The 25,330-nt window shown below is 41.5% G+C and overlaps 1 protein-coding gene across 1 annotated transcript in view; it reads right to left on the bottom strand.

The window, feature by feature from the left end:
* LOC111951930 (phosphatidylcholine:ceramide cholinephosphotransferase 1) overlaps positions 1 to 15,990 on the bottom strand; it is a 46,844-nt gene extending 30,854 nt beyond the window's left edge. Inside the window, exon 1 of the mRNA XM_023970293.2 lies at positions 15,765 to 15,990. The gene's annotated coding sequence lies outside the window, so the exon portion shown is untranslated. The remainder of the gene's footprint in view (positions 1 to 15,764) is intronic.
* Positions 15,991 to 25,330: the final 9,340 nt, after the last annotated feature.

Raw genomic sequence — 25,330 nt, forward strand, 5'->3', positions numbered from 1 at the left:
GAGTATATGCAAATTGCCATCATACAAACTGAGGCAGCAGACTTTGTGAAAATTAATATTTGTGTCKTTCTCAAAACTTTTGGCCACAACTGTAGACCCAAACTGTTATAGACCTATATCCATCCTGCCCTGCCTTTCTAAAATCTTTGAAAGCCAAGTTAATTAACAGATCACCGACCATTTCGAATCCCACCGTACCTTCTCCACCATGCAATCTGGTTTCCGATGCGTGCACCTCAGCTAGGCACAAGGTCCTAAACGATATCATAACCACCATCGATAAAAGACAGTACTGTGCAGCAGTCTTCATCGACCTGGCCAAGGCTTTCGACTCTGTCAATCACTGCATTCTTATCGTCAGACTCAATAGCCTTGGCTTCTCAAATGACTGCCTCGCCTGGTTCACCAACTACTTCTCAGACAGAGTTCAGTGTATCAAATCAGAGGGCCTGTTGTCCGGACCTCTGGCATTCTATGGGGGTGCCACAGGGTTCAATTCTCGGGCCGACTCTTTTCTCTGTATATATCAATGATGTCGCTCTTGCTGCTGGTGATTCTCTGATCCACCTCTACGCAGACGACACCATTCTGTATACATCTGGCCCTTTTTTGGACACTGTGTTAACAAACCTCCAAACGAGCTTCAACGCCATACAACACTCCTTCCGTGGCCTCCAACTGCTTTTAAATGCTAGTAAAACTAAGTGCATGCTCTTCAACCGATTGCTGCCCGAGAATGTCTTGATCTACTTCAAATAAGGTCTGTGTTTTGCGGAGGAGCAGACAGACAAGCTCTGCTTTCTGCACTACAACCTAAAACTTCTTAACTGGGAATATTGAAGACCCATGAAAGCTGGTGGTTTGTTTTAACATATGTTCTCATGTTATTTGAGACTAAATTGATTTTATTTATGTATTATATTAAGTTAAAATAAAAGTGTTCATTGTTCATTCAGTATTGTATGTGTGATATATATATATATATATATATATATAAATACTTTTTATTTTTATTTTTATTAAAATCGGCCAATTAAAATCGGTATCTGCTTTTTTTGTCCTCCAATAATCGGTATCGGCGTTGAAAAATCATAATCGGTCGACCTCTACACTCTACACAGCCAATCTGTAAATAGCACACCCGACTACCTCATCCCCATATCATTACTTACCCTCTTGCTCTTTTGCACCACAGTACCTCTACTTGCTCATCATCATCTGCACATCTATCACTCCAGTATTAATGCTAAATTSTCATTATTTTCACCACTAGGTGCTATTTATTGCCTACCTCCCTACATTTGCACACACTGTACATAGATGTTTTATTTTATTGACTGTACATTTGTTTATGTGTAACTCTGTTGTTGTCGCACTGCTTTGCTTTATCTTGGCCAGGTCGCAGTTATAAATGAGAACTTGTTCTCAACTGGCCTACCTGGTTAACTTCTCTGCGCTACGGATCCCTTTAGCGGGATCATTTTCCTAAACAACCGCTGAATTGCAGGGRGCAAAATATTACAAAAAATATTTATAATKATGCAATCACAAGTGAAATATACCAAAACACAGCTTAGCTTGTTGTTAATCCACCTATCGTGTCAGATTTTGAAAATATGCTTTACAGCGAAAGAAATCCAAGCTTTTGTGAGTGTATCAATCAATGCTAGAACAGCTAGCCCCAAATTAGCATGGTCACGAAAGTCAGAAAAGCAATAAAATTAATCGCTTACCTTTGATAATCTTCGGATGTTTGCACTCACGAGACTCCCAGTTACACAATAAATGTTATTTTTGTTCGATAAATATTACTTTTATAACAAAAAAACGCCATTTGGGTTGCGCGTTATGTTCAGAAAACCAAAGCCTCGTTCCTTGCAACAAAAATTCCAAAAAGTATCCGTAATGTTCGTAGAAACATGTCAAATGTTTTTTTATAATCAATCCTCAGGTTGTTTTTAACAAACATAATCGATAATATTTCAACCGGACCGTAACCTATTCAATAAAAGAGAGAAAGGAAATGGAGAGCTACCCCTCTCGCGCGCAGGAACTAATCAAAGGACACGACTACTTTTGAAAAATCTCGCTCATTTTTCAAAATAAAAGCCTGAAACTATGTCTAAAGCCTGGTCACAGCCTGAGGAAGCCATTGGAAAAGGAATCTGGTTGATACCCCTTTAAATGGAAGAAGGACGGGCAAGGAAACACAGATTAAAAAATATATATAATAATCACTTCCGGGTTAGATTTCCTCAGGTTTTCGCCTGCAGAATCAGTTTTGTTATACTCACAGACAAAAATTTTACCATTTTGGAAACTTTGGAGTGTTTTCTATCCTAATCTGTAAATTATATGCATATTCTACGATCTGGACCTGAGAAATAGTCCGTTTACCTTGGGAACGTTATTTWAAAAAAAATCTGACCCCTAGCGTCGAGGTTAAATAATGGTGAAATAAAAATATAAAATAAAATTGTGAGAATCGTTTTCTGAGTGCAAGTCTTTGTTGTTGTGGAGTTCTTCAAAACAAAGAAAGCATTCAACCAAATTAACAAATGAAGTCATCCAAGAATCAAAAAGAGGTCAAGTCTCAAAAAGTAAAGGGCAATTCCATGGTAACGGAGTTATGCTGATGTTACAAAACAAAAACCATTGATTTTAAAGTTGAACAAACCATTCAACAAGGACAAGCCGTTTAATAATTCCCAGTGAACATTTTACAATAGCACTAGAATAACTGTGCAGCTGTAATGTTTGGTAACAGTTTTGGTGAAATCTTCCTCAGTTTTTTGTTGACCTTAAGCATCATGAACTAGGCTACCAGGACATTTTAGAGTCGTTATCCTCGCAAGGGGTGGGTGCTAGAGTATTGAAAACAGGGGTGACAATAATTTTGACCCTGACATGTTTAACGTGAGCGTCTCAGCGACGCAATCTGACTACAGATCTAGTCTTTGAGCTGTCCAAGACGTGCCAATATTTTCAAACATGTATCGGCACAAAATCTGCAATGCTCTTGTAGTTCTTGAGCTCGAGATGTGCAACGAAAAGTTGAGAACAGTGATCAGCAATAGCCAATGAGAGCTCGCTAGAGAATAAGCCAAGATTATGTTGTATCGCACCACCCAGAATGTGTAGACTCTCGAGAAGGAGCGATGACTACTACTAGTATGCGTTTGGCTTTTGTTAACCTGTTAGTGATCCCTTCGCGCGCCAATCCCTTTAGCGGGATCGATTTGACAACATCCAGTGAAGTTGCAGAGCGCCAAATTCAAACTACAGAAATATAAATTTTCAAGATTCACCAAAATATAAGTGTAATACATCAAAATAAAGCTTAACTTCTTGTTAATCCAGCTGAAATGTCAGATTTCAAAAAGGCTTTACGGCGAAAGCAGACCATGCGATTATCTGAGAACAGCGCCCCGCATACAAACACATGAAAATAATTTTCAACCAGGCAGGTGGTGACACAAGTCAGAAATAACGATATAATAAATGCCTTACCTTTGAAGTTCTTCTTCTTTTTGCAATCCCAAATATCTCAGTGACACAATGAATGGTRGTTTTGTTTTGTTTGTCCTTCTTTATATCCCCAAAATGTCCATTTATTTGGCATGTTTGATTCAGAAATACACCGGTTCCAACTCACCCAACATGGCCACAAAGTATCTAATAAGTTACCTGTAAACTTGGTCCAAACATTTCAAACAACTTTCCTTATCCAACCTCAAGTATCCTAAAACGTAAATAATCGATAAAATTTAAGACGGGATAAACTGTTTCCAATACTGGATTTTAAAAAAACGTGTAGGGCGTTCCAGTTCACGCACCCCAAAACAGAAGGGGAGTCCACCTGGAGTGACACTTACAAAGAACAGCCATACTTCTTCATTTCTCAAAATAAAAACATTGAACAATTTCTAAAGACTGTTGACATCTAGTGGAAGCCATAGGAACTGCTTCCAGMTTCCTATTAAACAGGGCTTCCCATAGAAACTAATTGGGAAATACTATGACCTCAATTTTTRCCCCCCCTGGATGGTTTGTCCTCGGGGTTTCACCTGCCAAATCAGTTCTGTTAAACTCACAGACATTATTTGAACAGTTTTAGAAACTTTAGATTGTTTTCTATCCAAATCTACCAATTATATGCATATCCTAGCTTCTGGGCCTGGGTAACTTTGGGCACGCTTTTTATCCGMACGTGAAAATACTGCCCCCTATCCCTAAGAAGTTTAAAAAGCAAGTACAAAGTGTCAAATTATTACAGCTCTGAAGTTCACAAGCAATGTTTTTTCAATTCAACATTTATTGGCTAGATATTTAAACTCTGTATGGCAAGCGTGAATGTCTGACTGATAATGTTTATGAGGCTGCTTTGAGCCACAGCTCATTCTAGCTATGTTAACAATCTAAATCACATCGTTTTCATGTGGTATCGAGAATCCTGACAACCAATTGAAGAATCTTGTAGTGTGTGAATCCCCCCATCTGTGATACATTGCTTAGTGTGTGCACCACTACGTTGGCAAGACAAAAAACTACAGGAAAGACGGTCGTTTAATGTGAGAGGTTCAGTGACGTTAGATATTTTAAAGTCGTGTATTGTATTGCCCTGCATTAGTTTCATTTGACACCCAATTTGACATATTCCAATGAACTTCACGTTGGTGCTCATGGGTCCTTTTACATGGAAATGCCCTAAATGTACGTACGACTCAGATCATCAGATGTAAACATTAGATGGGATACAGTGGGGCAAAAAAGTATTGTCAGCCACCAATTGTGCAAGTTCTCCCACTTAAAAAGATGAGAGAGGCCTGTAATTTTCATCATAGGTACACTTCAACTATGACAGACAAAATGAGAAAAAAAATCCAGAAAATCACATTGTAGGATTTTTAATGAATTTATTTGCAAATTATGGTGGAAAATAAGTATTTGGTCACCTACAAACAAGCAAGATTTCTGGCTCTCACAGACCTGTAACTTCTTCTTTAAGAGGCTCCTCTGTCCTCCACTCGTTACCTGTATTAATGGCACCTGTTTGAACTTGTTATCAGTATAAAAGACAACTGTCCACAACCTCAAACAGTCACACTCCAAACTCCACTATGGCCAAGACCAAAGAGATGTCAAAGGACACCAGAAACAAAATTGTAGACCTGCACCAGGCTGGGAAGACTGAATCTGCAATAGGTAAGCAGCTTGGTTTGAAGAAATCAACTGTGGGAGCAATTATTAGGAAATGGAAGACATACAAGACCACTGATAATCTCCCTCGATCTGGGGCTCCACGCAAGATCTCACCCCGTGGGGTCAAAATGATCACAAGAACGGTGAGCAAAAATCCCAGAACCACACGGGGGGACCTAGTGAATGACCTGCAGAGAGCTGGGACCAAAGTAACAAAGCCTACCATCAGTAACACACTACGCCGCCAGGGACTCAAATCCTGCAGTGCCAGACGTGTCCCCCTGCTTAAGCCAGTACATGTCCAGGCCCGTCTGAGGTTTGCTAGAGAGCATTTGGATGATCCAGAAGAAGATTGGGAGAATGTCATATGGTCAGATGAAACCAAAATATAACTTTTTGGTAAAAACTCAACTCGTCGTGTTTGGAGGACAAAGAATGCTGAGTTGCATCCAAAGAACACCATACCTACTGTGAAGCATGGGGGTGGAAACATCATGCTTTGGGGCTGTTTTTCTGCAAAGGGACCAGGACGACTGATCCGTGTAAAGGTAAGAATGAATGGGGCCATGTATCGTGAGATTTTGAGTGAAAACCTCCTTCCATCAGCAAGGGCATTGAAGATGAAACGTGGCTGGGTCTTTCAGCATGACAATGATCCCAAACACACCGCCCGGGCAACGAAGGAGTGGCTTCGTAAGAAGCATTTCAAGGTCCTGGAGTGGCCTAGCCAGTCTCCAGATCTCAACCCCATAGAAAATCTTTGGAGGGAGTTGAAAGTCCGTGTTGCCCAGCAACAACACCAAAACATCACTGCTCTAGAGGAGATCTGCATGGAGGAATGGGCCAAAATACCAGCAACAGTGTGTGAAAACCTTGTGAAGACTTACAGAAAACGTTTGACCTCTGTCATTGCCAACAAAGGMWATATAACAAAGTATTGAGATAAACTTTTGTTATTGACCAAATAATTATTTTCCACCATAATTTGCAAATAAATTCATAAAAAATCCTACAATGTGATTTTCTGGATTTCTTTTTCTCATTTTGTCTGTCATAGTTGAAGTGTACCTATGATGAAAATTACAGGCCTCTCTCATCTTTTTAAGTGGGAGAACTTGCACAATTGGTGGCTGACTAAATACGTTTTTTTGCCCCACTGTATATCCTCTTTCAACATAGATCCAAGTGCACTAGACCTCCAAGACCAGTTGCTAGCCAGGCAAACTTGGGCATATCATGTGAGTGTTGGTAGAACTTCATGCGTTTCTAATTATGCATAGAGACGAACAGAGTGAAGAGTCATTGCCATCATGTGGTTCAGAGTATGCATACAGACTGKGGTAGGAAGGGTCCCATTTACCTCATAGCCTAGATATGAAATAATGTATAGGCTTTCAGTAAGCAAAGCCATAACTCCCAAAATAAGTTGATATAAAAACTATGTCAAAGAGCTGCGTGTGAAAATGTTGGTTTGCTAAAATCAAGAAGCCTTCAGTTTGAATCCAAAATACAGCAATGTTGTTGTTTCTGCAAGCACACAAACACAGACTTGTCTTGTCTGCTTTGAACTCATCTGCTTGTCCATAGACATGCTTGGCAATGATAATTCCTTTGCAAAGTGAACTGGCCATACTGACAACAATAAAATAAAAAGATTGTTGTGTTCATTGACATAATGCCCTGACCCCTTACACATTCGTCATTTTATCATCCCTCAGAGTAGGAAGTATCTTTGGTAATAATAAGTGCTTTCACAAGAACAGCACCATGACCCTTCCCCCTTTTTGAAACCAAACCTCACATTTTCATTCTAGCCTCTCCCTTTCTCTGGACATTTGCACACAGTTTGGAAGTCCTCAGGGCTGCTTTCTTTTGTTTATTTTATTTTCATACTTCAGAGGTTGCCTGGCAGCATTCATGGCCTGCTATATGCTCTTCAAAAGCATGTGTAAAAATATCTGTGTTGATGTTTACTTCTCTCCCCAAGGTGGAGGACCATTTAGAGAAGCTTCATGGTAACTAATAGTAAATCAGGTCACACACTCTCTGCCTGAACTTGCCTCATGTCCTCTCTACAATCAAACCATGAAAAGAATCAGCCAAATCAGGATTACACTGGACCATAGATTGAGCAAACAAAAAACACTGTGACAACTTGCAAGTCAAAGAATTGTGAGATATACAGTTGAAGTCGGAAGTTTACATACTTAGGTTGGAGTCATTATAACTCGTTTTTCAACCACTCCACAAATTTCTTGTTAACAAACTATAGTTTGGCACGTCGGTTAGGACATCTAATTTGTGCCTGACACAAGTCATTTTTCCAACAATTGTTTACAGACAGATTATTTCWCTTATAACTCACTGTATCACAATTCCAGTGGGTCAGAAGTTTACTGTGCCTTTAAACAGCTTGGAATATTCCAGAAAATTATGTCATGGCTTTAGAAGCTTCTGATAGGCTAATTGACATCATTTGAGTCAATTGGAGGTGTACCTGTGGATGTATTTCAAGGCCTACTACCTTCAAACTCGGTGCCTCTTTGCTTGACATCATGGGGAAATCAAAAGAAATCAGCCAAGACATCAGATAAAAAATTGTAGACCTCCACAAGTCTGGTTCATCCTTGGGAGAAAATATATATATATATAACCATTTGGCCATAATGACCATCATTATGTTTGGAGGAAAAAGGGGGAGGCTTGCATGCCGAAAAACACCATCCCTACCGTGAAGCACGGGGGGAGCCACATGTTGTGCTGGTGCTTTGCTGCAGGAGGGACTGGTGCACTTCACAAAAGAGATTGCATCATGAGGCAGGAAAAGTATGTGGATATATTGAAGCAACATCTCAAGACATCAGTCAGGAAGTTAAAGCTTGGTCGCAAATGGGTCTTCCAAATGGACAATGACCCCAAGCATACTTCCAAAGTTGTGGCAAAATGGCTTAAGGACAACAAATTCAAGGTATTGGAGTGGCCATCACAAAGCCCTGACCTCAATCCTATAGAACATTTGTGGGSAGAACTGAAAAGGCGTGTGCGAGCAAAGAGGCCTACAAACCTAACTCYGTTGCACCAGCTCTGTCAGGAGGAATGGGCCAAGATTCACCCAACTTATTGTGGGAAGCTTGTGGAAGGCTACCCGAAACGTTTGACCCAAGTTAAACAATTTAAAGYCAATGCTACCAAATACTAATTGAGTGTATGTAAACTTCTGACCCACTGGGAATGTGATGAAAAAAATAAAAGCTTAAATAAATCTCTACTATTATTCTGACATTTCACATTCTTAAAATAAAGTGGTGTTCCTAACTAACCTAAGACAGGGAACTTTTACTCTGATTAAAATGTCTGGAATTGTGAAAAACTGAGTTTAAATGCATTTGGCTAAGGTGTATGTAAACTTCCGACTTCAACTGTATCTACATCYCTGTAAATCTGTTTGTTGATGTTTCTTTGCAACCACTACAGTTTCACATGGCATAGTGAGTTCATACTGAAAAGTAGCTCCTTAGTATGCCTACTCAACCTTAGTCTCATTAATCAGGCTGTAATACACAATTAATTGCTATATACAGCCTGAAACGAATGCCTGCAAAATCATGTAAATGTACACACCAGAAAGTTGAATAAAAGTGTTTTTTTAGAGACCCAGCCGGTATATGGTTGCTTTGGCACCAGGTAAAGTTAGGTTTGCGTTCTCTTGCCAATAGCTATTGAACCAAGCATGCCATGACAATAAAATTGTAGATTCTGAATCAGGGGAGGATGGAGAACAATCAACCCCTTTTTTATTTTTTTTATTATTTTTAAGTTAAATAAATTAGCTGAAATTTCTAAAAACATGTTTTCACTGTCATTATAGGGTATTGTGTGCAGATTGGTGAGAAAAAATATATATTTAATCCATTTTGAAATCAGGCTGTAAGAACAAAATGTGGAATAAAGCAAGGGTATGAATACTTTCTGAAGGCACTGTACCATTTTTATGACATGCCTGCTTGGTTGCACTAGCTATTGACGAGAGAAAACAGAAGTTACGAATGTAACTACGGTTCTACGAATACCTGGAAGACCATCGGTACYGTTGAAAGTATGGATTATATCCCTGGCGCTCTGATCAGGTCAAGTAATAATAACAACAATGTCACGCCGGTGACGTGACAGTGTGGGAGGCCTTGCCTCRGCGTTTCATATAAAACAGTACATCAGACCACGCATTATCTTAGAGAATCTTCTCGCCAAAAGATTCAGAGTGACAGGAAAGTACTGATGGTCTTCCAGGTATTTGTAGAACCATAGTTACATTCGTCAGTATGGTTGAAAGTACTGATGCCTCATACCAACAAGGTCACGAGGAATAGCACTACTAACCTCTGAATTGGCAGATGAGGTAGTGGGTCACTGACAATTTTCCATCGATGCGTAAATGGTTAGCCAATATGCCTGAGGCATACACCTTCAAGGTAGAGGCAGAGCGACCTGAGTCCAATAGTTTCTGAAGGAAGCTGTAGTTGGTCTGGTCAGAGATGCCATATCCTGCARTCCAACTGTGAGAGCAGGTCCTGTCTGTGAGGGAGCTGCCATGGRTCTCCCTCCAGAAGACTGAGGAGGGTTGGAAACCAGGATCTCACCGGCTATCTGGGGGCTACAAGCGGCAGCCTGTGCTGAGCCTGAGAGAACCTGTGCAGCATTGCTAAGATCAGGGCGGTTGGAAGGAAAGCATACAGTAGGCCCTCTGGCCATGTGTGTTGTTAAGGCATCTATGCCCAGGGGGCTCTTAGACTCTGCCAGAGAGAACCAGAGGGAGCAGTGGGAAGTTTGCTCTGAGGCGAACAGGTTCACATGTGCTGTTCCATACCGCTGACATATCATCCTCAATACTTGTGGGCGAAGTCTCCATTCCCCGGGGGCAGTTTCTGTTGCAACAATCATTTCCCACCTCGTTCACCTTGACTGGGAAATGAATGGCTCGTAGGGAGGCCAGATGTGGTAGGGCCCATATCAAGAGTTGTTGGGCCACATGAAGGGACCCTACAGACCTCATATCACCTTGATGGTTGATGTGTAACACTATCTATGTATTGTATGATCTTATCAGGTCATGTTTGTGTTTGAGAACCGGCAGAAAGTTATTCAGGGCTAGGTAAACTGTCTGAAGTTCCAGCACGTTGATGTGCGCTTTCCACCAGCAGGGGCACCACTCTCCCCATACAGACCTGTTGCCACACTGCTCCCCAGGAATTGATCCAAGTAGTACACCTGTAGTCAGGCAGGCTCTCTTCCTCCACGGCCGCAGAGTAGAGTAGCACACCCTTGACACCRGTATTTTGGTGTTTATGTTCCGGTAGGGGTCCAAGCAGAGGTCGTTGAACCACACTTGTAGTGAGACAGCAGGCCTTACGGTGTCACCATGGAGGCCACCGCGAGCATGACCATCAGTTGTTGGAACATTCATACCTTCACCAACTTATTCAACTGTAATTATTGAGGAAGAAGAATAATGCTGGCCACGTGTTGAGGTGTTATACATGCCCTCATAGTGCAGGAGTTCAGAGCCATGACAAAGGTGACCAATTGGCTTGGTATGAAGTTCCTCTTTTCATTGTTCACGGTAAGACCCGGTGTGGTGACGTGGTTCAGTGTCAGCCCTGTGCCCTTGGCCACACCCTCACGAGGGGGGCGCAGATGAGCCAGTCGTCGAGATAAATAAGAATCTACCCTGTAGGTGGAGAAAGCTCAGGGCTACTTGAAGGGTAATACCACAAACTGGTATACCTGGCCCTGGAAGGTGAACATTTAATCATTTTAAATGCAGAACTGGACGGAACCCTCCATCATCCTTCGGAGCCAGGAAATAGGTTGAGTAAAAGCCATCTTGCTGTTCTGATGCCCTGCTATCTCCTTGTTGAGGGTGCAAGCTTTCAGAGGGTCTGTGACTGAAGTCATTCTGATCCCTGAGAATGGTGGGGGCCGGTGTCAGAACTGGAGCCTGTACCCTTGTGAGAGGGTCATCACCACCCATGGGTCTGAGGAGTGAGATGCCAACGGCTGACCCCCGCCACTCAGTTTCTGTCCCTACGCCTGTTTGTGGGGTTGCTAACCACGGCTGCATCGCCGTCTGGGGCTGGCGAGAACCTGTGTTAGGATTGGTTGAAGGACCACAGGCTTGTGTAGGGCTGGGCCGAGTGAGAACGGTGAGGTTCACGCACATCAGGCCTAACCCTCTGCCACAATCGGATGCCTGGTTTCTGGGCTCCACAGCGGTGTAGCCTGACTCAGCTGTTTTCTACGTTCAATGGCCCAATTAGCCACAGGGCTGAAGAGCAGTCCGGGGACTACTGGGACCATTCTCAGCATCCGTGTGGAGTCATCGGACATTGGGGCATGGGCAAGACAGTCGTCCTTTGACTATTTAAAACTCGAACAGATCACTTCCCTAGATAACTGCYTCTAGGAAGGTTGTTAGCCTAGCCAACTATAAGACGTGAAATTCCTAGGCATCCCTCTCCCCTGGTATTACTAGCACGCTACTAGCTAGCTAGTTTACCAAATCAGCCTAGCTAACAATGTGTGTCGTCAGCTAGCTTACCAACTCCACCGAGCTGCCACTGTGTTGTCAGCTTGGTTGACCAAACAACAGCCATTCATGCYTGTTTCACATAAAGAAGCCTACGTTTAAACGTATAGTACCAGTCAAAAGTTTGGACACACCTACTCATTCCAGGGTTATTCTTCATTTTTACTATTTTCTACATTTGTAGAATAATAGTTAAGACATCAAAACTAAACTATGAAATAACACATATGGAATCATGTAGTAACTAAAAAAGTGTTAAACAAATGAAAATATATTTATATTCTTCAAAGTAGCCACCCCTTACCTTGACAGCTTTGCACAGTCTTGGCATTCTCTCAACCAACTTCACCTGGAATGCTTTTCCAACAGTCTTGAAGTAGTTCCCACATATGCAGAGCACTTGTTGGCTGCTTTTCCTTCATTCCGCGGTCCAACTCATCCCAAACTATCTCAATTGAGTCGAGGTCTGGTGATTGTGGAGGCCAGGTCATCTGATGCAGCACTCCATCACTCTCKTTCTTGGTCAAATAGCCCTTATACAGCCTGGAGGCATGTTGGGTCATTGTCCTGTTGAAAAACAAATGATAGTCCAACTAAGCCCAAACCAGATGGGATGGCGTATCGCTGCAGAATGCTGTGGTAGCCATGCAGGTTAAGTGTGCCTTGAATCCTAAATAAATCACAGACAGTGTCACCAGCAAAGCACCCCCACACCATCACACCACCTCCTCCATGCTTCACGGTGGGAACCACACATGGAGAGATCATCCGTTCACCTACTCTGCGTCTCACAAACACATGGCGGTTGGAACCAAAAATCTCACATTTGGACTCATCAGACCAAAGGACAGATTTCCACCGGTCTAATGTCCATTGCTCGTGTTTCTTGGCCCAAACAAGTCTCTTCTTCTTATTGGTGTCCTTTAGTGGTTTCTTTGCAGCAATTCGACCATGAAGGCCTGATTCACGCAACTGTCATCTGAACAGTTGATGTTGATATGTGTCTGTCACTTGAACTCTGAAGCATTTAATTGGGCTGCAATTTCTGAGGCTGGTAACACCAATGAACTTATCCTCTGCAGCAGAAGTAACTCTGGGTCTTCCTTTCCMGTGGCAGTCCTCCTGAGAGCCAGTTTCATCATAGCTCTTGATGGTTTTTGCGACTGCACAATTTTCCGTATTGACTGACCTTCAGGTCTTAAAGTAATGATGGACTGTCATTTCTCTTTGCTTATTTGAGCTGTTCTTGCCATAATATGGACTTGGTATTTTACCAAATAGGGCTATCTGTATACCACCCCTACCTTCTCACTGATTGGCTCCAACGCATTAAGAAAATATAGGCACACCTAATAATTGAAACACATTCCAGGTGACAAGATTGTGCAAAGCTATCATCAAGGTAAAGGGTGACTACTTTGAAGAATATCTTAAATATATTTACTACATGATTCCATAAGTGATATTTCATAGTTTTGATGTATTCACTATTATTCTACAATGTAGAAAATAGTACAAATAAAGAAAAACCCTGAAATGAGTAGGTGTGTCCAGACTTTTGACTGGTACTGTATCTCTGCTGCTCCAGCCCTGTGGTCATAACTACAGTAGGCTCACCCAAAATTATTTTGCGGGTGCTGTACAACTCCCACCAGATTATTGTAGCTCTCTACCCTTACTGTATATTGTGGTAGCTGTTGTATACYGTCTCTGGTTACTATTTTACTAGTTCATTTGATTAATCAGTATTGCATAATAAATATTTTAGAATTTTCTTCTACACATTCTGAGCTGAGAGAACACCAGATCAAAATGATGCTGGGCATGCATGGCTGATCCTCTTGTGGCTCAACTACAAGTAGAAGATGGTCATGACCTGTGCCCCACCTCCCTAGGTGTTGACCACCTGCGTGAGGCCCTTTCTGACCCCTGCATTAACTGTGCCATCCTGCCTGTGAAGGTGAGAGAAGCGCGGCTAGCCAGAGTCGATGGCCTGGTTTTCACAGATAATTTACCAGCGTCTGGCATTGTTCGCCAGGACCCACCCAAGGCCACAAAAAGAGGGAAAGCCCATGAAACTGATGCCCCCGCCCCCTTCACCTGTAAAAAAAAAGTAAGAGCCTCACTCGTAAGATCGATTACTTATCTTCTGAGATAGAGAAGCTAAAAATGCTTTTGCATTCCTTCAAGCCCCCTGAGTCGGGGCTCTCTAGCACTCCCTCCAGCATGGGGGACACAACAAAGGACACAGATAGCCGTGATGATGACCGGCTCTTCACTCGGGCATCTAACCGGCACTTTAGTGACCAGGGTGATGACACGCCCAACATGGTGGAGGTGCTAACCAGTGTTGTTTACCCATACAGTGAACGCTAAAGATGGGTCAGAGGAGTCATTCCAAGCCTCTGATCACACGGAGTCAGAAGGAAGCTCTGCCTCACTACGCGCTGTCCTGCGTGCAGCCTTAGCTAGGCTAGAGCTTGATGACCCTCAAGCCACAGCCTCTGCAGCTAACCCTTTATTTAACTAGGCATGTCAGTTAAGAACAAATTCTTATTTACAATGATGGCCTACCGGGGAACAGTGGGTTAACTGCCTTGTTCAGGGGCAGAACAACAGATTTTTACCTTGTCAGCTCAGGGATTCGATCCAGCAACCAACTCGACCTGTGCGGAGCACGAGGGATATAATCCATACTTTCAACCATACTGATGGTCTGAAAGGTATGAAGTKGAAGCAAATAGTCAATATAAAACCTACCAGCTCTCTGAAAAGTCAGGTAAACAATACAGTGAATATTTTGTCTCAAATGTTGAGACATTTAAGAACAACCCACACAGATAACAGGTAGAGTAAGTTAAAATGTAATTGTATAAAACATTGTGGCTTGTAAGGWACATTTACATGATTGGGCAGGCATTAGTTTCAGGCTGTATCTTATATAACAATTAATTGTGTATTGCAGCCTGATTAAATCAGACTAACTCAACCTTCACAGCAAGGTAACAAACTGAGTAAAATTMACCAGACTACAACACAGACAATTGCAGGTAGCTAGATCAAGTATGGTGTAACAAGTGGTGGGAAAAGTACCCAATTGTCAATTGTCATTCCCTATATTAAACAAACCAGATGGCACCATTTTCTCGTTTTTTATTTTATTTACGGTTAGCCAGGGGCACACTCCAACACTCAGACATAATATACAAACAGAGTATTTGTGTTTAGTCAGTCCACCAGATCAGAGACAGTAGGAATGACCATGGAAGTTCTCTTGATATGCGCGTGAATTGGTTAATTTTCCTGTCCTGTTAAGCATTCAAATTGTAACAAGTACTTTTGGGTGTCAGGGAAAACGTATGGAGTAAGAAGTACATTCTTTTCTTTAGGAGTGTAGTTAWGTAAAAGTTGTCAAAAATATAAATAGCGAAGTACAGACTTTAGTAGTACTTAAAGTATTTTTACTTATGTACRTTACCCCACTGAGTGTAACAGAGTTTATGGTGTCCATTTATTTCCTCCAGTCATTGCATGTGTAGCTTAAACTAAGCAGCTAAAAATAGCAAGTTATAGTTTGCTAAAACAAGCTGGCTTTCTTTAGCCTGTTAGGTACCAGATATTAAATGGAAATGTCAGCCAGCAACAGCTTTCAGTTTAGTCAAAGAGTTCATTCGCTAAAAGGGCCACAGATTCTTCATTTGACCGAACGGTTGGTGCGTTTGACATCGCGAGCTAGCAAGCTAACTGACAATATCAGATTAAAGAGATTAAAACAGGGGTGTTAGCTAGCTCGAATAGCATGTTAGTTAGCTAGTCAGGCAATGCAGAAAATCTAGTTAAATAGCTAGCTAGATAGAGACAAATTGCAASCATAACAACTGATACAAAATATATGGTTGATAGATGGTGTAGCCCGATAATGTATAAATTGTGGTTTCTTGTACTTGCTACTTTGTAACGTCAGCTAGTTGACACTTACCGCATATAACATCACATTGGCGACTTGTAGCTATCAGAGGAATGTGGCGTAGCTARCGGGCGTACATTATTACATGAAAAAATATTCTTAATTTCAAAATAAATCGTTTTAGGTTCCCTTATATTCCGATGGGTAGACGATATAAATGCAACACCATTGAACGTAACGTTAGTCGGGATGGTTTGGGGTTGTTTTCGTGAGTAGGTGGTTTTAACCTATGTGAAGCTAGCTACAATAACGACTAGCCACAATAGTGGGTTTTGCGGTTCGCCTTCAAAATAAAAAGTTCCTCATTGAAAGTGATGCAAACGGATACAAATAGCGGAATCATGACATAATTGAACTAGATAATGCTGAACAAGTTTGGAATATTAACAAATGATGTATTGATGTGGATGTATTGATTTAAGAATTGCATTGGGGGCATACTTATATTTCACGTACTTATGGATTGTGGATTCATGAAATGGGTTATCAGTCTACTCAGTGACAGAGGTTAGACTGATACCCCAGAGCTCCCTGCCATCCAGGACCCCTATAACGGGCAGTATCAGAGGAAGGCCCTACAAATTTGAGCCTAAGATATTAGCCTTATATGGATGTATTTTTATTGGCATTTAATCTACCGAAAAGGACCAATATAAAATGTGAAGAAAACGCTCGGGGAAAAAGCCGTTCTTCATAGAATTTGACTTTATTGTTGCATTTTATTATTTGTCCTGAAGAGGGCACTCTTTGCATGGCTATAAGCCTATCTTGCCTTGGCMGTCTACAGCAAAACTGGACACTATAGCCACAGATAGAACCATGACACAGATATTTCACTGTAAATCTGAAGCGTCCGCTTGGCCTTTCCACCACTCACTACCAGAAATGTTAGTGAGAGGAGGCTCATTGGCCGGCAGTGGGGGAGGATGGAACGAGATMAATTTTGGCCGACATTCTGCACATTTTGTCACTCAGTACAGTTTTCTGTTCCCAAAACTAAAATATGTTACGAACAAGGTGGACAAAGGTTTGTCGACTTTATCTTTTGCCAAAGTTAAATAAAAAAATGCGTTGTTTAGGAGTGTAAAGGTGAATTGAGTTATTGCACACGCGCACTTCACAGAAAAATAATTATGCAAACGCTTGCTAGAACAGCTCTTGCTAGGCTCTGCCCACCTCCTTGCTTGTTCTGCCCACTAGGACTCATTGTTCCCATTGGAAACGACAGACCGTATTGTAGTCTATCTTAGTTATAAAGTGCAAAACATGCGCACTGGCCATATACTGTTTATGTGAAGTGTCATGACAAAAAAAATGTTATGCCCAAATGTAAAGCAAGTGCCATGCTGAACGTTCAGACTACAAGGTAACATTAACGTTACAGCCCTTTAGTGAAGCCCGCGAAATCTGGTGTGTTATATTTGGTTTTGGCGAAGGGTATTCCTCAAGCTCTTGTCATTTAAATCTTTCCAGAGACACTAAAAAAATACCAGGTTACAAAGTAGCGCTTCGTAGTCAGGGACAGGTCCAAATTCACGTTTCGCTTCAATGGGGGGTAGGGCAATTAATTAAGTGGCTACAGTTTTACGATCTATGAAAACATATCTAAATACCAATACATTGAAAAATGTGTCGTCATTGTTTTCCAGCTGGCTAGCATGAGGCAGCTCAGTCTTCAGAGCCTAAAGCAACTTTTTTTTTCTGGAATCAGTGCAGTTTATCTTCCTTTCACTAGAATCAGTTTTTCCCCCATACAAAAACCTCGTCTTCCTGGTGCTCCTAAATGTTATGTGGTGCTTACATTAATGTTCTTTCCTCAAATTTTTGAAATATGCTTTCTGTTTCAACTACCTTTGTAGGGCTGCACCATTTTGTTTTCATTCCAGCTATAATAATTGAAATAKTCTGATATATTGCTCTAAAATCGGATCCAAAAATCCCATATGGTCGGGCGCTATTAAAATTGTCATACTCCATCCACCCAAGTCATAGACTGTTCTTTCTGCTACCACACGGCAAGCGGTACAGATGCAAAGTCTGGAACCAACAGGACCATGAACAGCTTCTACCATAAACTTCTAAGCCATAAACTGCTAAATAGTTAACCAAATAGCTACTTGGTAGTGGTGTTGCGGGTCAGCTGTTTGTTCACCTGCACCCAATTGCTAATAACCCATCCGCAACCACCAGACTGATGTGTTTATATGTGATAAAGTGAACCCTAACCCTCTAATATAGAAAATGCGGTATAGGCTATGATCAGATTGCYGAAAGATTTTTTGGCAGATTTAGTTATGTTTCTGCTTATAATTTCCAACATTTTGCAGGCTATTTGTTAGTCAACTTGTCTATAATTAGTAACATGCAGCTTCTCTTATGTAATTATATTTTGAAGACTAAATCAACTCTTGCTCACCAGAATAATTTCATAAATTGATAGAAAGAAGTTGAAGTTCTCTGTGATCCAGTAGCGGTGCATGGGTAAAATCACTGGAAGCCAAGCCAGAAAAAAAATCACATATTACAACCTGTGTTGTGATAATTGCATTGTTGTTTGTTCTTGCGACCGTGATATAAGGCTAGAGCTGTCTCAACTATTCCAGCACCGTTTCAACTTCAACATCATGAAATCACCTCTGCTTAGTCTAATGCAGTGACCACTAAAAGATATCAAAAACAATTTAGTCCAATCAACTTAAGCTAAATATGATGTGGCTGTCCATGGTTATGATTCCTGTGTGTGTGTGTGTGTGTGTGTGTGTGTGTGTGTGTGAGACTCACCCTACTTGTAGAGAAACACCAATGTCATCTTCCTCTCTTTCATGTTGAATAAATGGTCTATCACTCTGTCATACATTACACAGATTTTTTTTTTGTCTTAGGCTACCTGGCTAAAAAGCTTGCTCGCTAGGCTAACTTCCTTTCATGGGCAACGTTAGCTAGTTAACATTAGCCTTCTACATCTAGCTACATATTGAACTTCCATCCTCTCAGGCCAAGGGGCACAATGTATGAATTTATGGTTGATCAGAGTCGCCATTATAATCATTGCCCAGTATGGACAATTAAGTTAAACCACAAGTCAAAATCCCTATCTCCATCCATGGCTAATTTAGGAAAGGGACAATTTTAGCTAACTAGCTAGCCACTGGAGGACAACAACACAATGAGATGCATAACGAGTTTCTGTTAGAGGATTTTATTTTAAAAGAAACAACTATTAATGTTAATTTGAAAGACTCTGATATTATGTTTTATTTTGAACCAAYTTATATGGACCCTGATTTAACTTAACTTTCATTGCTAATTTGTTTATCTTTCATTGAAGATTCTTTGTCCATAAAATGAGGTGGGCAGAGAACAAACCCCTTTTCACATTATTTAAGATATAATTGAATTATTATTTTGAACTGATCAGTGAATGTAAAACAAAAAAGCAATATGCACCATAAAAGTATTTACAAATTGAAAATGAATCTTGATATGTAATACCCCTGTCTGTTAGGTTTATGTACTCTTGTTTGTATATTTCAGTTTTTTTTGTATTTGTTGTGTTCATAATAAAAAATAATAATATATTATATATATATTTTTTTTTTAAATAACGAGTTTTTGTCAGTGACATATGCTCTCGATGTGATTGGGTGAAGCCATATCCAAACTGTCTTTGGTGCGCCAAGACCATTCACAGTGAGCTCAACGCTGATTGGCTGTATTTTTTTTTTTTTTTTCAATGGAGGCCAATGATCGCTGGCTTCCCTAGCGTTCATTTTTTTTTCTTGGGTCAATTTTTGTGGGGAAGCCTGGCTTTCCTTGGCATCCATGAACACAAGCCACTGCTGTGGTGTCTGCTTTTTTTGGGCAGCAAAGACATTTAGGGACCGAGGGGAAAATGCAATAACTCTAAAGAAATGGGCAAGATTTTCATAGCAAAATTTCAAAATGACATCAGTTTGACTGGTTGTAAGCAAATAGAAAGCTGTGTAAACGACCTAATGTGTTTTGATAAGATTTAAGTTCGGCTTGGATGCATATTTTATGTAGCCTATTTTAAATACTATCAGCTTTATGATGCCTATATATACTGAACAAAAATATAAATGCAACATGTAAAGTGTTGAAAGATCAATCTTTCCACACACACAAAAACCTTGTATCCTCTCATTTTGTGCACACATTTGTTTACATCCCTATTAGTGAACAATTCTCCTTTGCCAAGATAATCCACCCACCTGACAGGTGTGGCATATCATGAAGCTGATTAAACAGCATGATCATTACACAGGTGCACTTTATGCTGGGGACAATTAAAGGCCATTAAAAACCAGACAGCTGATGAAACTGAGGAGTATTTCTGTCTGTAATAAAGCCCTTTTGTGGGGGAYAAACTCATTCTGATTGGCTGGGCCTGGCTCCCCAGTGGGTGGGCTTGGCTCTCAAGTGGGTGGGCATATGCCCACCCATGGCTGCGACCCTGCCCTGTCATGTGTAATCCATAGATTAGGGTAAAATTAATTCATTTAAATTGACTGATTTCCTAATTTGAACTGTAACTCAGTAAAATCCTTGAAATTGTTGCATTTATATTTTTGTTGAGTATAGATATCACCTCTACAGATGGTATCTAACTGCACACTCATTATCTCAAGATGCTGAAAGACAGAAATCATATTTCTACACTCCTGTTCCCAAGTCAAAATTTAGCCTACATTTAGTGTATACTTTTACTGCAACAAATGCTTAATTCTGCAGAAGTTAATATTAAGGCTATGTGAGAGGTTATAAACCTACGGAGAGCGTCCAGATTTCAGTTTCCATTTAACCCATCTGAACAGAAGCCTACAGTTCCCTTGACGTGCCATAGGCCTATCTGAAGTCCCTGTCTTGTGACTGTCAAATTTGTATAGTGCCTCCACAATTCACACATTTTATCATCCTCTTTTACCACTTCACCAAATCTTTCCTAAACATTAGGCACACTTTTCTGGCTCTCCCTTCTCAACTCTCCATTTCGCAGCTTTTCTACTATTGAAATAAACTCCGACATAGTTGATCCACGGAGGCAAAAAGGACTAACTTTTTCTGACCATTCCCAAAAGCATTTGATGATATGTATATAGGGCAGCAGCCTCTAAGGTGCAGAGTTACGTAACCATGTGGAAGCCGCCTAGTGCTGACTATTTAACAGTCTGATGGCCTTGATATAGAAGCTGTTTTTCAGTCTCTCGGTCCCAGCTTTGATGCACCTGTACTGACCTCGCCTTCTGGATGATAGCGGGGTGAACAGGCCGTGGCTCAGGTGGTTGTTGTCCTTGATGATCTTTTTGGCCTTCCTCTGACATTGGGTGCTGTAGGTGTCCTGGAGGGCAGGTAGTTTGCCCTGGGTGATGCGTTGGGCAGATTGCACCACCCTCTGGAGAGCCCAGCAGTTGCGGGCGGTGTAGTTGCCGTACCAGGTGGTGATACAGCCCGACGGGATGCTCTCAATTGTGCATCTGTAAAAGTTTGTGAGGGTTTTAGGTGCCAGCCACATTTCTTCAGCCTCCTGAGGTTGAAGAGGCGCTGTTGCGGCTTCTTCACCACACTGTCTGTGTGGGTGGACCATTTCAGATCATCAGTGATGTGTATGCCGAGGAACTTGAAGCTTTCCACCTGCTCCACTGCAGTCCCATCGATGTGGATAGGGGTGTGCTCCCTCTGCTGTTTCCTGAAGTCCACGATRAGCTCCTTTGGTTAGTCGACATTGAGTGAGAGGTTATTTTCCTGGCCCCACACTCCCAGGGCACTCATCTCCTCCCTGTAGGCTGTCTCGTCATTGTTGGTAATCAGGCCTACTACTTGTTGTGTCGTCTGCAAACTTGWTGATTGAATTGGAGGCGTGCGTGGCCACGCAGTCACGGTTGAACAGGGAGTACAGGAGGGGGCTGAGCACTCACCCTTGTGGGGCCTCTGTGTTGAGGATCAGCGAAGTGAAGGTGTTGTTTCCTACCTTCAAAACCTGCGGGCGGCCCATCAGGAAGTCCAGAACCCAGTTGCACAGGGCGGGGTTCAGACCCAGGGCCCAAGCTTAATGATGAGCTTGGAGGGTACTATGGTTTTCAGGTCTCTCCAGAGATGTTTGATTGGGTTCAAGTCCAYGCTCTGGCTGGMCCACTCAAGGACATTCAGAGTCTTGTCCCAAAGCAACTCCTGCGTTGTCTTGGCTGTGTGTTTAGGGTMGRTGTCCTGTTGGAAGGTGAACCTTTGTCCCAGTCTGAGGTCCTAAGCACTCTGGAGCAGGTTTTCATCAAGGATCTCTCTGTACTTTGCTCCGTTCATCTTTCTCTTAATCCTGACTAGTCTCCCAGTCCCTGCTACTGAAAAACATCCCCACAGCATGATGCTGCCACCCCCATTCTTCACTGTAGGAATGGTGTCAGGTTTCCCCCAGACGTGGCACATGGCATTCAGGCCAGAGTTCAATCTTGGTTTCAGACCAGAGAATCTTGTTTCTCATTGGTCTGAGAGCCCTTTAGGTGCCTTTTGCCAAACTCTAAGTGGGCTGTCATGTGCCTTTTACTGAGAAGTGGCTTCCGTCTGACCGCTCTACCATAAAGGCCTGATTGGAGGAGTGCTGCAAAGATGGTTGTCCTTCTGGAAGGTTCTGCCATCTCCACAGAGGAACTCTGGAGCGCCATCAGAGTGACCATTGGCTTCTTGGTCACCTCCCTGACCAAGCCCCCTCTCCCCTGAGTGCTCAGTTTGGTTCCAAACTTCTTCTATTTAAGAATGATGGAGGCCACTCTGTTCTTGGGGACCTTCAATGCTGCAGAAATGTTTTGTTACCCTTCCCCAGATCTGTGCCTCAACACAATCCTGCCCCTGAGCTCTACGGACAATTCCTTCGACCTCATGGCTTGGTTTTTGTTCTGACATGCACCGTCAACTATGGGACCTTATATAGACAGGTGTGTGCCTTTCCAAATCATGGACTCCAATCAAGTTGTAAAAACATTTCAAYGGTGATCAATGGAAACAGGATGCACCTGAGCTCAATTTCGAGTCTCATAGCAAAGGGTCTGAATACTTATGTTAATAMGGTATCTGTTTTTTATATTTAATACATTTGCAAACATTTCTAAAACCCCTTTTCTGCTTTGTCATAATGGGGTATTGTGTGTAGATTGATGAGGAAACATTTTTATTTGATCAATTTCAGAATAAGGCTGTAAGTAGCAAAATGTGAAAAAGGGAAGTGGTCTGAATACTTTCCYGATGTACTGTAAATGTAGCCAATACATATAAATTACWAAATAATTATACATTTATGGATTTAAGGTATTATTTTCTCTTTATTCAACCCCCTCCGCCACCTACCCGCCCTTCATCCACACAATATCTAATGACCCTAAACCRGTCGGCTATGCGTTCTAATGAATGATATGGAAGGTGTGTTCCACAACGCGCTAGCAGAGTGGAACTGACCTCCCATGGAGTTGRATTATTTTCCAGAGAACGCATAGAGCCCCCAGTTTATTATCCCTTTTATACCTTTATAATTTAACACGTCACTAGAAATGTGTTCAGTTCCCAGTAGAAATGTSTTCAACATCCACTGAACTAGCTAGCAAGTTTACTAGATAGCTACAGTAGTTGCCATGGTAACCAAACAGACTTGCTAGTTTAGCTAACCAGACCATCAGTCCTAGCATGCTATTATGAAAATCGAATTCAACAATACCAATACTGTTTTCAAATGAGACTTTTGCTTTCAAAAGCAGCTCATACAAAACATGTAAAAATGAACTATACCGTGCGTCATAGGGAAATAATGCACGCTCTAGAATACCCTTCCAGCCAGTCAGAAAGAAGTATTCAACAATGCCATGGTATAATTAAGCAATAAGGCCCGAGGAGATGTGGTATATGGTCAATATACCATGGCTATGGGCTGTTCTTATGCACGATGCATTGCGGAGTGCCTGGACACAGCCCTTAGCCGTGATTTATTGGCCATATATCCCAAACCCCCGAGGTGCCTTATTGCTATTATAAACTGGTTACGAATGTAATTTGAGCAGCAAAAATAAATGTTTATAATAATAAGGTTTATAATAGCAATAAGGCTTCTCGGGGGTTTGTGATATATGGCCAATATACCACGACTTAGGGCTGTATCCAGGCACTCCGCTTTGAGTCGTGCATAAGACCAGCCGTTAGCCGTGMTATATTAGCCCTATACCACACCCTCTCTGGCCTTATTGCTGAAATAACCATCATATCGAAGTAAACTTGGAGTCACGTGATAATATGTTTTCTGGGCCTCCCACTATGACTCGGCAAACKATGCAGTTTATTAGGCTACAGATTAAATAGAAAAACTTCACAGGGTGGCGAAAGTGCACGTGATGAGCTGGATGCTCCTTTGCAATAAATATAGAGGGTCTTATTCTGGTGAGATGATTGATGCTTTTATAATAATAATCTCATAATGTATGTAGCCTACCCGCACTGTATCAGCGAGCTGTTGGCTAGAGCACAKATGCCAAGACCAGAGTGAGTACATTTGATATATAATGCAACAGTTCGTGACAAAACCATCAGTAGAGTTGAACATGCGATGGAAYCCCATTTAACTTGGATTTTTCACTCAATACATGGGAATTTAACCACAAACGTTGTTTTTATGTGCACTACGTCATCACGCACATACTTTTATCCTCAATAAGTCAGTTTGATGGAAACACATTTCTGGTGTGAAAATGCACATGATTTTATGCAGATTATATAATATTCACATTAAACCCTGTTGCAAATTGAATGCAAACCTAGCTAATGATGGACTTTTATTTTGAAGGCGAGACTCAAATTCCACTATTGTGGCTAGCTTCACATAGGTGTGGTTTTGTAACCTGCCTGGGTAAAGGCAAATATGTGCACATTTGGAAGTCCAACCAGCAATGAACACTGGGTTATCTGTCATGATAAAATGTAAAATGATCCTACATTTTTTGCTCAAGATTGATATGTGGGTTAATTTTGATTACTAAAATGTAGCCTGAATCATTTTGTTATCACAATAGTTTACATTTGTACTATTTATTTAAAAGAAAAGATGAGTATGGCCAATTAATAATAGATGTATTATATATGTTTTTATATATTTTATATATAGTGCTTTTCATTAAAGACAATCTCAAAGATGCTTTAAAAAACAAAAAAATAAATGTAGGGTTCTGGCAGTGGCAGGTCTTGACATGGCGATGGTCATGTCAAGACGCCTGGATAGGTTTTTTACGTATATCAGCTGACCACATAATGTTATTGCAATCTGGTGCCCGGCGGCACAGTCAATGACATGGCACGCAACCTTTGGTTGATGCATGCAACATCTGAGCAGTAGAACACAACACACGTGTTGATGCAGTTCAGAAAGGCAGTAGCGGAGGGAGTGACGACGGTACAGGGAGGGAGAAGCGCCAGTCGGGTAGACAGGCCCGGAGCTCGTCTGCATGATTTAAGAGGCCACTTATCAACATTAATGCCAAAATTAGTTGGCTCTGATATCTAACAACCATGGTTAGAKTAACAATATGATA

The sequence above is a fragment of the Salvelinus sp. IW2-2015 genome, linkage group LG25 (assembly GCF_002910315.2).
Source record: "Salvelinus sp. IW2-2015 linkage group LG25, ASM291031v2, whole genome shotgun sequence".
NCBI classification, from domain to species: Eukaryota; Metazoa; Chordata; class Actinopteri; order Salmoniformes; family Salmonidae; genus Salvelinus; species Salvelinus sp. IW2-2015.